Source organism: Meles meles, chromosome 9 (genome assembly GCF_922984935.1).
Source record: "Meles meles chromosome 9, mMelMel3.1 paternal haplotype, whole genome shotgun sequence".
NCBI lineage: Eukaryota > Metazoa > Chordata > Mammalia > Carnivora > Mustelidae > Meles > Meles meles.
The window spans coordinates 37,052,342-37,066,858 of NC_060074.1; the positions used below are offsets into that span (position 1 = coordinate 37,052,342).

Below are 14,517 nucleotides of genomic sequence, written 5' to 3' on the forward strand. Positions count from 1 at the left end.
TTCCTCCTCTCGCACACTAGGATTCTTATAAGTTAAGTCGACTCTGACAAGTTTCTCCACTAATTTCTCAAAGGCTTTATGAGGACTTCTGGGTCATTATAGAGATCCTCCTCTAGGTACTTTCTCCTCGAGATTCCCCAGAGTGACATGAATAAGCTCTCAAAGTACAAAGCAAACAAATCCAGAAAACAAACAAGGGAGGGTTTGAAAGCTATAGGAAGTCCCGTTTTTCTCTTTCTTTCTTTCTCTTTCTTTCTTTCTTTCTTTCTTTCTTTCTAAATAGGTTCTATGCCCAGCATGGAGCCCAGTGTGGGGCTTGGACTCATGACCCTGAGATCAAGACCTGAGCTGAGATCAAGAGTCGGATGCTTAGCTGACTGAGCCACCCAGGTGCCCCAGTATGGAGCCTTTTCAAATTGGCTTCTCTCACTAAGTGACATACATTTATGGTTCCTCCATGTTTTTCACATGGCTCGATAACTCCTTTCATTGCAGTGCCAAATAATACTCCATTGTCTGCAGGTACCACTGATTATTTACCCATTCACCTACTGAAGGAAATTTTGGTTGCTTCCAAGTTTTGGCAATTATGAATAGAGCTGCTATAAATATCTATGTATACGTGTTGGTGTGGACATAGATTTTCAACTTCTTTGGATAAATACCAAAGAGCACAGTTGCTGGATCATATGTTAAGAGTATATTTAGTTTTTATAAGAAAACACCCAACTGTCTTCCAAAGTGGCTGTGCCATTTTGCATTCCCACCAGTGGTGAATGAGAGTTCCTGTTGCTCCACATCCTCACCAGCATTTGATGCTGCCAGTGTTGTGGATTTTGGCCATTCTAATAGGTATGGAGTGATATCTCAATATTGTTTTAATTTGTATTTCCCTGATGACGTATGCTATGGGCACTTTTCATATGCTTGTTTGCCATCTGTACATATTTAGTGAGTTGTCTTTTGTCCTTTTTAAAAATCCCATTGTTTGTATTTTCATTCTTAATGTTTAAGGGTTCTTGGTATATTTTGGATACCAACCCTTTATCACATGTTTCTTTTGCAAATATTTTTTTCTAGTCTGTTGCCCACCTTTTCATTCTCTTGATATTATCTTTTTCAGAGCATATGTTTTTAATTTTAATGAAGTTCAACTTATTGATTATTTCTTTTATGGTTTATGACTTTGGTATTTTATCTAAAAAAATCACTGTCTTACTGAAGGTCATGGAGATTTTCTCTTATGTTATCTTCTAGGAGTTTTATAGACTGGGGTTTTAGTTTCTGTTGATTTTAATGCAAACACTTTAGCTCTTTTGTATCTTTGTCTTTGCATAAGATGAATCTACCCACTTAGGACATTTTTGTTTGTGAAAACAGGTTCCTTGGTGAGAGTATTTCTGGCAGCAGGCATTAAGATAGTGGCATGAGATCCTTTTTCTCTATGTACTTAGATATCCTTTAATATTCGTGGAGGGAAAGGTGAAGATTGTCTAGGGTAAGAGGATCTTGGGCTCAAACAAGAATATAATGTTCCTCAAACAGGAATATAATGCTCTGAAAGCATCACTTTTTTCCTAAACCAAATAGTACAAAATAGAACAGTTGCTTTCCAGTAATAGATAATTATTGTTTCCTATTTCTTCTTTGGCCTTCTTAGGGTTAAAAATGCCTTTCTTTGAACATAAAAACGAATTACTTTACCTTTCCTCCATATATGGACATTTTACCTTTTTTTTTTTTAAGATTTTATTTTATTTATTTGACAGAGAGAGATCACAAGTAGGCAGAGAGGCAGGCAGAGAGAGAGGAGGAAGCAGGCTCCCTGTGGAGCAGAGAGCCCGATGTGGGGCTCGATCCCAGGACCCTGAGATCATGACCCGAGCCAAAGGCAGCAGCTTAATCCACTGAGCCACCCAGGTGCCCCCAGGACATTTTACCTTTTTAACCCAAAGTGAAATAAGCAGAAAAGAGGCCAAGGGGTTGATGTTAGATCATCAAATATAACACTGGAAGATCTTTATTGGAGTTCCATTCTCCACTCACTAGATAACTCACACTGGAAAAGCCACTCGACTGATTTGGGCCTCCATTTCCCATCTGAAACATGAGTGGTTGTTCCAGACGACCTCTAAAGTTTCTGTGAAAATATCAGTGAGCTCTAAGTAGGTCACTTTTTGTTGTAGATTTTTCCACATCTAAGTTGACCCTAGAAAGACTTCAATTCTATGTAAGTCAGTTTAAAAAAGAAAGACAAAGAATATAAGAGAGGAAATGATGAGTCTACATCTTTCCATTTCTCAATTTTTAAAATCAAAGTTCTGGTATTGTCTATCAGAATTTCCATTGACCATGGAAAAGGCATTGGACTGCTCTTCTGTCTTTCTTGTTGATTAATAATCTTTCATTTCTATTCCACCTTAAGTTCTAGGAGGGTTCTCTATTTTTAACTTTTTTGGTACTTTGATAGAGCATGCAAACACTGTCAATGCTGATTTCTAAGAAATATTGACATTGAAATTTATCCTTGGTGTTGTGGTGTTTTCTCCCCCTTGATAGAAACTGGAAAAAAAAATCTCTCCCACACCCTGAAAACTGAAATGAAAAGCAATGCTAACAGTAATGATTGTTCTTGTATCGGAAAAAAAAAAAAAGTTGACATTTACATGTTTTGGTTCACTTTTTTCCTCCTTCCTGCATGCTGACATGTGCAGTCCCAATCCACATGATTAATCCTCACTTGTCCTTTACTTGGCATCATTTCACACACGCCACTTGTTTAAAACAAACAAACAAACAATCAAACAAACAAACAACCCCAACAAGAGTGTACCAGTATAAATTCATGGTTTCTGCTCCAAGTTTTAGGTTGCTGGGGGTGGTTTGACCTTCAGAGAGACTCTGGTTAGAAGCAGATGGTATTATATGATGTTTGCAGCCTTATCTGATTCTTGTTGAGATGGAGAATGTGAGGAGAATGTAATAGAGCTAGAACTGATTTGAAGCCATCCAGGGAAACATATCTCACTGTCATGTCCCAGAGTGACTTGATTTTCTTTGGATTCTTCTTCCCTTGAAGACTTCAAGGAAAAGAAGAAAGGAAATCTTCCATCACGAGAGAGAAAACAACAGAGAGGCCTAGGTGAGACCTTTGGAACCCGTGCACAGAAGAACTGGTTCTTGTATCTGGTTGTAGAGGAGTAAGGTCTTGTAAAAGTTATTTTTTTTCCCCCTGAAAAACAGGAGAAATGCAAGATTAAGTTAAGACAATAATAACAGCCTGCTTTGACTGCACTCAAGTTTGTGCATCAAAATTTTGTTTTAAAAATTTCTCTTCTATTTTGGAGTAATTTTAGGCCTACAGAAAAGTTGCAGAAATAGTACAGGGCACTCCTGTGTTCCTTTCACCCAGATGTCCCCATGCAGCCAGCATCCACAACCCTGGCACATGTAGTAAGACTGAGGCCATCTCATTGGTACTTTCTTATGAATTAAACTCCAGACTTCACTGAATTTCACTGGTTTCCCACTAATTACCCTGTTCCGTTCTGGGATCCCCTTGAGGTGAACATTCTACATTTAGTTTGTCTCTCTCAGTCTTCCTTTGGTCTGTGACAGATTCTCAGTCTTTCCTCATGACCTTGACGGTTTTGAGGAGTCAAAGTTTTTAAATTTTTTATTGTCTGTAGTTTTAATATTTTATTTTATTTTTATAATTTTTTGTTATGTTATGTTATGTTATATTAGTCACCATACAGTACATCATTAGTTTTTGGTGTAGTGTTCTACGATTCATTGTTTGCATATAACATCTTGGCTCCTTCCACAGTTTGGCTATTGTAGACATTGCTGCTATGAACATTGGGATGCATATGGCCCTTCTTTTCACTAGATCTGTATCTGTGGGGTAAATAGCCAGTAGTGCAATTGTTGGGTTATAGGGTAACTCTATTTTTAACGTTTTGAGGAAACTCCACACTGTTTTCCAGGTTGGTTGTACCAACTTGCATTCCCACCAACAGTGTAAGAGGGTTCCCCGTTTTCCACAAACTCTCCAACATTTGTTGTTTCTTGTCTTGTCAATTTTTGCAATTCTATCTGGTGTAAATTAGTATCTCAATGTGATTTTGATTTGAATTTCCCTGATGGCTAATGATGTTGAACATTTTTTCATGTGTCTGTTAGCCATTTGTATGTCTTTTTTGGAGAAGTGTCTGTTCATGTCTTCTGCCATTTTTGGACTTGATTTTGGACTTGTTTTTTGGGTGTTGAGTTTGAGGAGTTCTTTATAGATCTTGGCTACCAGCTCTTAGTGTCATTTGCAAATATCTTCTCCCATTTCATGGGTTGTCTCTTTGTTTTGTTGACTATTTCCTTTGCTGTGCAGTAGATTTTTATTTTGATGAAGTCCCAAAAGTTCATTTATAAAAATACTTTTTTAAAAGTGTTTTTTCCTCTTCTTTCTTTCTTCCTTTCTTTCTACCTTTCTTTCTTTCTTTTTTTCTTATAAGAGATAGCCTGCCAAGTACCTGGTAAATGGCAGTGTCTGTCACCATTACCTGTTCTGATGCTTCCTAGTGGGTCAATGCTGTCCCAAGGTCAACATAGCAGGATGTGCCTAGGAAAAGACAGCTGGTTTCTAGGGAGAATTTCTAACAAATCATTCTATTTCATCAAGGGTAAATGTTCTAGGCATAGAGCTGGAAAAAGACTATTTTTTTCCCAATTCAGAGTTTTAGTGACTTAATCAAAATAAGAGTCCCAATTTCTTCAAACCCCGGGCAAAAAAGACTTCCCTTTGTTTTCAGGGTGAGTATGTGGAAGGTTCCCAATAAATCTTCTTCTTTTTTTTTAAACAGTTGTATTGGGATTTAAGTCACATGTCATATCCTGGTCCTGGCACAGGAGCTGTCACATCCTGGATAACCAGGTACCTTTGTCCCACAGCAATTTATTGATCCAAAGGTATGAGATTTGAGATAAGACAGTGCCCCTCTGGAGTGTCTTACACAAAGTAGATGCACAGGATTTATTGCTGAAATTACAGCAGGATAGTATCAAGGCTCATCCTAAGGGTTTAGTTCTGTTCTTTGTTGTTGCTGAAGGAGCATGAGCTTTAGAATCAGTCAGACGCAGGTTTTGATTTTGGCCCCAGCACTTCATTGCTACGTGATCTTGGACCAGATGCAAATTTCCCTGAGTTTCATTTTCCTTATCTGTAAAAGAGGCACTAATGAGCACATGGTTATAATAATCATTGGTTGAGACACCATCATCGTTATTAGTTCCCAAATATAATTTTGAGAGACACTGGAATAAGTAAAAAGAAATATGAAATCCCCTAGCACAAAACTTTGGTATGTTATTGGTTAGTATTTGAAAATCACTTAGAACAAGATCAGGTCTGTAAGGTCCATAAGTGCTATGTAAGTATTAAGAAACAAAGACATTTCACGGAAGATAACCAGAGCTCTGAATAGTGTGGAAGAGCTGATCACTATGTTAGCTGAAAGGTAAAATTTAGTTGTACTTTTGGAGAAATAATCTCAACTACAGCAAAGAGAAACTAAGTAGGTATTGAACATATGTCTGATTCTCAAACCAGCAATCCCGGGCATACCCACCTTCATCTCCAGTGCTATTTTGAAGACCTCCACCCTTCCTGCTAGAATATCCCCCACTTTGCCCTGCTTTATCCACTCAGTTTCAACTTCAGTGTCAGAGCTTTTCTCCCTGAACCTGCTTTATGTCCTCTATTTCTCTTGCCCAGATCCATACAACACCAGGGAGATATAGTCCTCAACACCTCAGGATAAGAGTGCTCCATGTCAGCATTTTCTTGAATATGGACTCCATGGTGGGACCCAAAGAGTAAAATGAGAAACTAACCAGTGGTTTCATCTTTTCATCTGTCCTGGGGAAGCTGCCTTTGGGAGAGAGAGGTGTTTGGAAGAATTGGCAGAACTTCTGGAGTGGATCATTTCCTAGTGAAGAAAGCTGAGGATAAAGAGCTGCTGAATGAAGAGCCTCTGCCTTGCATTTGGAGGGCTGCTGAAACCACATAACCAGCCCAAGCTGCTGCCAGCCTCCTGCCTCACTGCTGTCTTTGCAGATTTAATACTTTAGTGAGGGGCTGGGGTTATACTGCTGAGCCCACAAATAGTTGATTGACCTTGAACCGTGAAACAAGTTTGCAAATCTTTAGTTGTGCACTATTGAGATGTGTCCACAACTTTGGTCTTTATGTCCTTCCTCCTTTCCTCCCTCCCTCCTTCTCTCTCTCCTTCTTTTCCTCCTTCTCTCCCCCTCCTTTTCTCCCTTCATCCCTTCCTCCCTTTCATTCTTTCTTTCTCTCTCTTTCTTCCTTTCTGAAGCATAAATCTTTCAGAGTGGGTGCGACCACAGTCTGTATCTAATCTGTATTCTTCAGTTTAGGCATATAGCCAGGAAAATCACTCCAACTCAGTGTATTCATATGTTTCTGGTTTTATGGCTAAGAAGTTTTGGTAGATAGATTTAGAGAAATGATACTTTAAGCAAGAAAACATGTGTGTATCTTGGAGTTGGTGGTGCAGAATGGTTTGGCCGGAGGGGGAGGGGAATCTCTTGACTCTGCAACTGCTTAGTTTTGAGACTTGGGCAAAACTCTTGGATGTGTAGTTGTCTTATTTGTTGAGGTGAGTGAGTGAATTCTAAAATCACTCACGACACTGAAATCTTACTGTGGATTTGAACATTCTACTCTCTTCCCTCCAAATCAAGTGTATATTTTAACTTGAAGCTCTGAATTGATGAAATTCAATGATGAACTGATGAAAATAGATGACAGAAATAAAATCGGTTCACATTTATCACATTTTCCAACTGGTCTGAGTTTTCCTTTTGGGGATTAAAAAAAAGGAAAGGAAAAAAGAAAAGAAAAGACAAGAAAAGGAAAAAAGAAAAACCACTAGAACTGATTGGCTTGGTCCCAGGACCAGGAAACTACCTGCTCAGCCACGCACAGTAGGGAAGGCTTGAGATAAAGAGCCTGGGAACAGCGTATCAGTTAGATTTTCTAAGGAAGGGGAATCAAATAGCACGCAAGTAACACCGTGTGATTATCTGAAGAGGATAAAGGAAAGAAATAGAGGAGTGCCAAGGCTGGGAAAGTACCATCTCAAATAAGAGAAATCCTGGAATCCAGCCCATAGGAAACAAGAGCAGGCAATTTGGAGCCCATTTTGTGTCCAAGAAAAGACTCTGATAGGTTGAAAGTCCTTTGCATGGTGAGCTCAGGGAAATGAATCAAAAGGAATGAACATGCAAGTTTCTTCAGAGCAAACCCAAGGATTTATAGAAAAGCTCCAAAGTAGAGGTTCTTTAACTTTTTGAAATTACAGATTCCTTGAAGACTCTGGTGGAAACCATGGTCTGCCTCCTTAGAAATAGCACCTATCCACATAGAACCAACCTTTTTTCTTTTTTTTTTTTAGACAAGTTTTTATTAGTTTTAGACTCATAAGAAAATTGAGAGGAAGGTACAAAAATTTCCTATATACTCCCTGTCCCCACATATACATGGCCTCCCCCACCATCAGTATTGGCACTAGAGTGATGTCTGTTGTAATCAGTGAACCTGCATTTATAACTCATGTCATACAAAGGCCGTAGTTGTCATTAGGACTCACTCTTGGGATTGTTCTTTCTATGGGTTTGGATAAATGTCTAATGACATGTATCCACCATTATAGCATCACACAGAGTAATTTCACTGCTCTGTAAATCCTCTGTGCTTTCCCTACTTATCCCTTTCTACCACCTCCAATCTTCGGTAGTCACTGATCTTTTTACTGTTTCCATAGTTTTATCTTTTCCAGAAGGTCAGATAGTTGGAATCATATCATACATAGTCTTTTCACATTGGTTTCTTTCCCTTAATACTATGTATTTAAGGTTCTTCCATTTGTGTGTGTGTGTGTGTGTGTGTGTGTGTGTGTGTGTGTGTGTGTGGCTGGCTTGTTAGCTCATTTCTTTTTAGTACTGAATAATAGCCATAGTCTGAGTGTACCCCACAGTTTATTGAAGGACATCTTGGTTACTTCCAAATTTAGGCAGTTATGAGTAAATCTGCTATAAATATCTGCGTGCAAGTTTTTGTTTGGTATAAGTTTTCAACTCCTTTGGGTAGATACTAAAGGAGTATGGTTGCTGGATTGTGTAGTAAGAGCATGTTTAGTTTTATAATCAACCACCTAACTGTCTTCTAAACTGGCTTTATCATTTTGCATTTCTACCAGCAGTGAATGAGAGTCTTTGTTGTTTCACATCCTCTGCAACATTTGGTGTTGTCAGTGTTCTGGATTTTGGCCATTCTAATAGGTGTGGTATTTCAATATTGTTTTACTTTGCATTTTCCTGATGGCATATCTTTCCATATGCTTATTTGAGATAAATATATATATACACATAATGCAGAACTCTTGAAACTCAACAATGAAACCACAAAAAAACATATATATATATATATCTTTTTGGTGATGTATCTATTAGTCTTTGATCCATTTTTAATTGGGTTTTAATTGTTTTTTTGTGGTTTCATTGTTGAGTTTCAAGAGTTCTGTATATGTTTTGAATAACAGCTCTTGTCAGATATATTTTTTGCAAGTGTTTTCTCCCAGTCTGTGGCTTGTCTTCTTACTCTCTTGACCTTGTCTTTCACAGAGCAGACGTTTTTAATTTTAATGAAGTCCAGCTCATCAATTATTTCTTCCATGGACTGTGTCTTTGATGTTATCTCTAATCGTCATTGCTACACCCAAAGTCATCTAGATTTTCTCCTACGTTATCTTCTAGAAGTTTTGTAGTTTTGTATTTAGGCCTATGATCCATTTTGAGTTAATTTTTATGGAGAGTGCAAGGTGTCTGCCTGGATTTTTTTTTCCCCATATAGATACCTAGTTTTTTTTTTTTTTTTAGTACCATTTATTGAAAAGACCATCTTTCTTCCATTGTATTGCCTTTGCCTCTTCATCAAAGATCATCAGTTCACTATATTTATGTTAGCCTATTTCTGGAATTTCTATTTTGTTCTATTGATCTATTTGTCTCTTCTTTTACCAATGCCATACTGTCTCAATTACTATAGTTTTAGAGTAAGTCTTAGTACCTGGTACTGTCAGTCTTCCAACTTTGTTCTTCTCCTTCAATATTGTGTTGGCTAGACCCAATATTTTACATATCATTTCTGGGGTTTGGTAAATATCTTGAAGACCGTCCATGGGTCCTAGGAATCCACAAAGTTGAGATTAATAATTCTTTTCTTTAGAAGTGTTGTAACAAACCTCAGTAAGTAATAAATAATTATAAAGGCAGAATAGTTAGGAAAGGCTTCATGAAAAAAGAGTTACCTCTAGTAATGCTAAGAAAGACTGGAAAAGGGTATAGGGGAACAGAGAAGAGCAAGGTCGCTAAGATGGAAATCCAAGCAGAACAGGTGAAGAAGTTTGGGTTTTGGAATAAAGTTGATCAGAGTTGAAATTTCAATTCTAATATGGTCTAGGTATATGAAATTGGACAAGTGTGGCTTATCATGATGCTTTACAGTAAGGTATGCAGTGGTAATTCCAATCTTTCTCTTTCTATGGACAATATAGAAGAGGGAAGTAATGGAGAAACCTCATGGACCAGAGGTCTGGACTCATCTGCGTTCGAATCCCAGCTTGAGAGGAAGTGTTATATCTATGAAGGATATAATTCTGAATTATAAATATTAAATAGCTATTTTAATTTTTCCCTTTCTCTAAAATTTCACACTCATAGTTGTTGCCCCCCCAAAAAATCTCTTCACTTCGATTTCTTTATATTTTCTCTCCATGATCATTCTTCTTTCTCATTTCTGTCTTCCCTTAAGATCTAGATCATACAAAATGATCTTTTCTGTTTTTGTTTGTTTGTTTGTAAAAACATCCCTATAGGAAAAGTAGACTGGTCCACCATCATATTTTCTATTCTTGGGGACCAACAACTGGAACAAAATGGAGAGTAGGTGTCTCCATGTCATTATTACAGTAGTCTCTTATTCTGTGATGGGTGAGGAGGTTGCTTTAGGAAACTATGGCATTAATTCAGAAATGGAGTTCTGAGATATGAGGCCAGGGCAACTATGGTGGGAGAGAAGAAAATGAGTTGGAAGCCAAGTGTGTAAAAGAATTAGTGACCAACAGACATGCGAAATGAGGGTGGGGATAATCAAAGGAGACTTCAGTTGGTTCATTCATCTGGCACACATTCTTGAACCTCTACCAATGTGGAAAACAAAGTCCCGTGGGATTTCAAAGTAAAGCATTATTTCATCCTATTATGGAAACTGCTGTAGAAAAGTAGCCTTTGAATTAGGTCTTGAATGATAAATAAGATATGACCATCCACCAACAGTGATGGGCCAGGTAAGAAGGAGTAAAAGGCATTACTTCAGGAATGGGAAGATATTGGGGGAAAGACCCTTGAATCAATATGGCCATATTGTTGAGTAAGAGATAAGACCAGAAAAAATCTTAGATTTCTAAAAGACATCTTGGGACCTTGTACATTGAGGGGTGTGGGCAGAGCTCCAGAAAGTGAGGACCTTCCCACCTTCTGAGAGTCTTTCTCAGCCTGTAGATATTATGGTGAATGTTGTGCAGTCTAGTGGACACCGCCTTCCCAGGTGGACGCCCTGAAGGCCTGGCTCCGAGGGAGGTGGGACAATCCCAGAAGCACCAGTCAGTCCCATTTCCCCAACCCTTGGCTCTGTTTGTGTCTGAGGCTGATTCAGATGTTTTGCATTTACTTTCTGAAGCAATGTCTTCCCTCCCTTTTCGTATCCAAATTCTCATTTGGAATCACACCAACTTTTCCTCTTGCATCTTGATTACAAGAAGCTCATATTGAATCCCTGTTTGAGTTTGTGAGCATCATTCTTATGGTCCTGGAGAAGGGAATCAGGTAGTTCATGTGTGATCATGCTAAGCTTCTCTTAGTCACTCCTGGGAACTGAATTCATTTCAAGTTCTAAAGCATTTACTATGACTTGCTGCTGACAGATTACTTTGTACTCCAAAATCAAGTCTTTTCCTGGCATACAGGAAATAGTAAATAGGTCACAAGAAAGGCAAGAGTGAAAAGATCAGCAGTCTTTAAACTGCAAGAGTTGAAGCTGAGGAGGAAGCTGGTGGAGTCCTTGCCAAACCTCCTGGCAGAATGGCACACGTGCTGGGGAAAATTCTGTCAGAGAGTGTCATGCACACTGTGGGTGGATTGTAAATGCTCTTGGAATGACGGGATAGGAGTGGAGCGAAGCTTGCTCTTTTTTTTTTTTCCCCTCCTGAGAATCTGCACAGGAGAAATTTTTACAGGTGACAGGAGGTAATTTCTTCACATTGAGGAACTTTTAAAAGTCTTTCACACCAACACTGAGTGAGAATGTTTTATTTATTTATTTTTAGTACCCCATTTCCCATATCTATTTTCTCTCTTAGCTGAGGAAATGTTAGCATCTGCTAATGCTTCAGACAACTTTTGAGATGATAGTGAGGGAGAAAGTAAACAACTTCATTTCTCCTTTTCTGTAGTGTCACACATTGGATTTCCATATCCCACCACCTTCTTAATTCACATCTTCACAGTTTGCCATGTTCTCGAAGAACAGGGGTTCTTGGATATGAGGAGCACCCCAAGAATGCTCCTCAGATTTATAGGACATTGGTTGCCTGAATATTCAATGTCCTTTAATAGCATAGAATCCAATACACTGAATTGAGAACCTCATTTACTTCTATTTCTCTTTCTTCTCCTTCTCCCCTCCCTCTCCTTGTGTTCGCTCTACTCCTGGATTCCAATCTCATTTCCATCACTGACTGCCTGTGACTCTAGGTAAGTTGCATTGGATTTCTTGGTTGTAGTTTCTTTATGTGTTAAATGGAAATAATACTGGTCATTATTGTATATAATACATATATGTAATAGTAGTATCTCCCTTAGGAGCTTATTGCAATGATGAAACAAATAAATATACATAAATACACAAAACACTTATGAAAATGCCTGCCTATTTGTTGTTATGTAAATGTACTTTTTCACTGATCATGCTAAGCTAAAAGCTTAGCTAAGCTTTCACTGAACATGCTAAGTAAAAGTAAATGTACTTTTCACGTTGTGTTTAACTGAAACAGATACTTCTTAACCACCAGGGCTCTCTCTTTTGCATCTTTGTCTTGACCACATTGCTTAGTGTACTGAAAGCAATACCATTACCAACAGCTCACTTTGATTCCTGCTTTGCATGGCACAAAGCACTTTCCCTTGCATTGCCTCACCAGCCCTCTCAGTAATCCTTGGACACACATTTATTCCCACTTTGTGGAGGCAGATCTGAGGTTAAAACTCAGTGGCTTGGTCAGGGCCACGTGACCAGTGTGTGATCCAGGTGACATGAGAACTTAGTCCTTTAAACTCTGACCTGGTGCTGGTTCCTCTAGCCACACTGACCACATATGTTCTACCACTATTCATGTGTGTGTGTTTTAAAGTTTTATTTATTCATTTGAGAGAGAGAGAGAGAGACAGCAAGTGCACACAGTGGGAGGGGTAGAGGGAGAGGGAAGAGAGAATCCCAAGAAGACTCTGTGCTGAGGGAGAAGCCCCACATGTGCCTTGTTCCTTGTTCCCATGACCCCGAGATCATGACCCCAGCCAAAACCAAGAGTCAGACGCTTAACCGACTGAGCCACCCTGTCACCCCTACTCCTGTGTGTTTCTAAAATGTTTCTTCTTTCAAGTTCTGTAAAGTCATTTGACCATTTTTGACATTTGGTGTTAATTTCTTATTTATATATATGGCGTGATTAAAACTCCTAAAAGATGAAGATTTTCAGTCTTTCTAATATGTTTTATTGCTAAAAATTGTAGGAAGTATAACATTCAGTCTCTTTCTCTCCTCCCACCCCAATCCTCCTTCAATGGAATCTCTCATAAATGTAGTTTTCTGGGTGCTTTAGGTAATTATTTATATTCCTGTAATTATTCTCTTATTTATTGTGACACTCAACAAGGGTGCAAATTCCTTGGAGTTGGAGAGAGGAAGAATATCAAGCCTGAATTATTTTCTTAGTCACCTTCACTCTAAAACAAAAGCTTTCTTATTTGTAATGGCTAAAACTATTGTGTGCATGCTACTGACTTACTCTAAACTCCCCAGAGCCTGTGGGAGGATCAGATAATATATTTTTCTATTGGGGACAGTGGTGGGAAGTAAATGCATACATATATATACACTTGTCAGTAAGTAAAAGGGCCAACTTGTTTTTAGAGTTGGCTAAGCAAATTGTACTCCTAAATATCATTATTGGGCACAGAAAATGAGAAAGGAAAGAAAGGAAAAGAGAAGCAGAAAGAGAGGGCAAAGTACATCTTTACTTTATATGTTAAAAGGAATAAGAATGAGAAGGAGGAGGAAAGAAGACAAGGAGACAGAAAAGAAAGAGGAAAAAGGAGAGGGAGAGAGAAAACAAGTTCAAATTCCTAAAGGAAGCAGATGTGATATTGAAATAAGATAAGTGGAGAGTAAGAGGAAGGTATGGCAGAGATCTGTATGAAGGCACTCCCCAGGGTCAATGATGCTTTGACTTCCCCATTCCTATTTTTATAACCATCTTAGTAACACATAGTTTTAGGGTGGAAGGGTTTCCAGCGACTTTCACTGTGAGAGTCACAATTTCTTAAAATTATATTATACTTGTTCTCAACTTTTTATTCTCCCTGTGGTCCTGCTCAGCTTGGGTGAAAACCATCTGTGGCACTTGACTTATCTCTGAGAGAAAGTTCTTTACTAGAAAACTTTATGACACAGATGTTTGAAAGTCTGATGGTTTTCACTTGTGAGTCTCTACCTAGGGAACACAACCGTCCTCAGAAAGCGTGAAAACACTTCAGAAGGTGCAAAAGCTTAATAGTCATGATATTGATTAAGGTGTATCCTTTTGGTTGGGCTTCATAATAGTTTGGGGGTTTGTTTTGGAGATGCTGTACTGATTGTTACTTCAGAATAGACCACATTTTGTTCTAGCCCATTTACCGTCACTCACCGGCCCCCTTACGTATGGCAGACTTGGATTAAGGTCTGTAGGACAGAAGCAAATCAGTAAGCCCATTCAGCAATGAGTCCAAAGCTTCAGCCTTGTTGGTTTCATTCTCTGGCTGACACTATATCACTCCACCTAGTTCTTGCAGCAATCGAAACATCTTTGAACCAAGCCAGTGATTCATTTAGACTTCCTGAACTGACATATTGACTCCAGGCAAATCAGTAGCTCTTGGCTTGAGCTAGAGGGCGTGATGGAGCATTCCAGTTGTTCATCTGATTCTGTCATTGGGTTCACTCCCAGTGAGCACCTGTGGAAATGCGCTATAAATGGAAACGTATGTAGTTGGAAATGACAAGGTAACTTGGGATAAGTCCTACTATGAGTGGAAGTATAATTAAGATGGTGGAGTGTAACA

At 38.6% G+C, this 14,517-nt stretch overlaps 1 protein-coding gene across 5 annotated transcripts in view; it reads left to right on the plus strand.

Annotated features, from left to right (window-relative positions):
• CCL20 (C-C motif chemokine ligand 20) overlaps positions 1–14,517 on the plus strand; it is a 49,653-nt gene that overhangs the window by 17,469 nt on the left and 17,667 nt on the right. For 2 of the 5 annotated variants that reach the window (XR_006820332.1, XR_006820335.1), the window contains exons 4-5: positions 4,860–4,930; positions 5,924–7,441. The exons of 2 other annotated variants lie outside the window; for them this stretch is intronic. The gene's annotated coding sequence lies outside the window, so the exon portion shown is untranslated. Of the gene's footprint in view, positions 1–4,859; positions 4,931–5,923; positions 7,442–14,517 lie in introns of those variants that run through there. One more of the 5 variants, XR_006820333.1, reaches the window with a different exon arrangement.